Genomic DNA, 2,825 nt, shown 5'->3' on the forward strand with positions numbered 1-2,825 from the left:
CCAGCAGCTAGTGGACGTAGTGATGCTGCAGGTTTTTGACACTTCCGGGTTGGATTCATTTTTCAGGGCCGGTTGCTACGTCCATCTTTATACAGTCTATGGTCCAGACCTGTTCTCAGGGTCCAGACCTGGTTTCAGGGCCCAGATCTTTTTTCAAGGTCCAGACCTGGTCTCAGGGTCCAAACCTGGTCTCAGGGTTATGGGTTAAAAGCTGCAGAGTTTTGAAGTTTCACAGACATAAAAACTGACTGCATTTCTCCGTCTGTCAGATTCTCTCCATCAGGTTCTGTCAGAATTTACCATCATTCGTCCAATCAGCACAGACTCAGAAGGACGTTTCCTGTCAGCATCAGGCTCCGCCCACCAACCAGGCCGCAGCAGAAGACACGCCCCCTTAACAGAGAACATGCCCACTGACTCCAACATCGGCAAATGGATTCAAAGGGACACATTGGAACAGGCTCCGCCCTCATTGTCTGGCCACAGCTGGAGGGGGCGGAGCCACGGGGCGGCGGAGCGTTTCTACAACGTGACAGTGTTCGGTCAGCAGCTCCACCTGCGACTGCAGCCCAACTCCCGCCTGGTCGCCCCCGCTGCCACCATGGAGTGGGAGGAGTCAGGGCGCCTCCACTCTCAGCCAATAGGAGACGCCGACTGCTTCTACACAGGAACCGTGTCCAACATGGAGGACTCGTCCGTCGCCATCAGCAACTGTGACGGCCTGGTAGGTGTCGCCTGACCCAGGTTCAACCAACAGGTGTTTTCAGGTTCTAAACTCGCGGGCCGCGGCCCGGTGCTGGGTCACCAGAACTGGCTTCCAGTCGCTTCAGCGCAAAATAACTGAAGCGAGTCCAGCTCATGTAACGTCTGATCAGGTCAACACACAGAACTTCGTTTGTCTTTGTGAAAGTTTGTGATACCAAATAATCAAACCCAAAGAAAGGTTCAGAGTTAAGGATCAGGATTCACATTCACAGACCGAGTCCTTTCATATTCATCATCACGTGTTCCTTCATGTTCTGGAGGTGGGCGGAGCCTCCAGCGGTCATATTAATCACTAGATCACATATGAAAGCTCCAGCTGAGGTGGTTCAACATCTGGTTCAGGATCCTTCCCTGCAGCTTCCTCCATGTCTCATCTGCCGGCTGACGCCTGAGGGGCGTTACCTGTCCAGGTGACATACTGGAAAACGTTCTGTCTGTATAATAAGAATAAAGGACGTAAATAGCCGAAGCAGAGCTGCTGCAGGACGACCAGCGACGTCTCTACAGCGTGACGTCTGTGTTTACTGCAGCTGGTTTCCATGTTTGCATCGCGGTCTGGTTAAACTCCTCCGACTCTTTTCGTAAATATCCAACCTCCATCGTGGCTCTGAGCGGGGAAGCTGCAGCTGGATGCAGATGTTTGGACAGCTGCGAGCATTTCCATGTGTTGAGAGCTGCTGCAGGTTTCTGCTGCTGCTAACGGCCTCAGAGCGCTCTGATGGCACCAAGGAAGCTTCTTTAGAAGACAAGCAGCCATAAAAGTGCCTAAAAAATGAAACCAGATTTAATTTGAGGTTTAAAGGCAGCAGAAGAGAAGCCGTGAATAGAAAGCGGCAGAAACGGTTTGCTGTAAAATGTGACGGACTGAGGCGACTTTCCCTGCGCTGGCTGCAGCGTGGGCAGAGCGCTGAGTGAAGCCAGATGTGGAGGAAAGATGAGAGGCGTTCAAAAGAATGAGAGGAGGGAAGAACGAAGCTGCACTTACAGAAACTCTGATTATATCCTCGGCTGGACACAATAACACGGACGCCTCAGCCCGTGAGACACAGTTCACGTCTGCAGCTACACTTTGAACCCGGCGAAGCTGCTCGATGATCACGTACACAACTTCAGCTGGTGAAAAATGCTGACTCATGCTTTGTTCAAAGGCGCCTACGTACAGTTTAGTAGCATCTATGTGCTCAAACTGTATTCACACTGGAATAATGCTGACTCAGATCTAACATAATGCTGACTCATATTTAAAATAATGCTGAGTCAGGTCCAACATAATGCTGACTCATATTTAAAATAATGCTGAGTCAGGTCCAACATAANCTCAGTCCGTCTGTCAGGATGGAGGATTGTCCTTTTGGATTATTGATTCTTGTGTTTCTGCTGCAGATCAACTGTTTGCATTCAGTTTACATCACTGACAGTCCAGGTGAGAATTACTACTACAAATACTACTGGAAATACTACTTCTGTAAATACTACTACTGTTGCTACTACAACAACTACTGGAAATACTACTACAAATACTACTGTAAATACAACTACTGTTGCCACTCCTAAAAATAATGCTGTAAATACTACTACTACGACTACTATAAACACTACTGTAAATACTACTGCTTCTACTACTACTACTGTAAATACTACTGTAAATACTACTGCTGTTACTAATATTGCTAATACTACTAATGGTACTTTGCTACTACTGCTAATATTACTGCAAATACTGTTACGACTACTGTTTATACTGGTATTACTATTATTGCTAATACTACTGCAAATACTACTATTATTACTACTGGTAATGCTTTAGTCTCAGGGTCCAGACCTGGTTTCAGGGTCCAGACCTGGTTTCAGGGTCCAGACCATAGACTGTATAAAGATGGACGTAGCTACCGTGACGTCACCCGTTGGTTTCTGCTCTGAGAACAGGAAGCCAGGGTTTTACTACTTCCTGGTTGACATCTTGGATTTTTGGAGCCAGTGATGCAAAAATCGTCAGAGGGGGGCGGAGCCATAGGAGCAGCGATTGGTCAGACGGATTGAGAGGCGGGCCCTCTCTGCCC

This window comes from Stegastes partitus, unplaced genomic scaffold (genome assembly GCF_000690725.1).
Source record: "Stegastes partitus isolate 25-593 unplaced genomic scaffold, Stegastes_partitus-1.0.2 Scaffold2725, whole genome shotgun sequence".
NCBI classification, from domain to species: Eukaryota; Metazoa; Chordata; class Actinopteri; family Pomacentridae; genus Stegastes; species Stegastes partitus.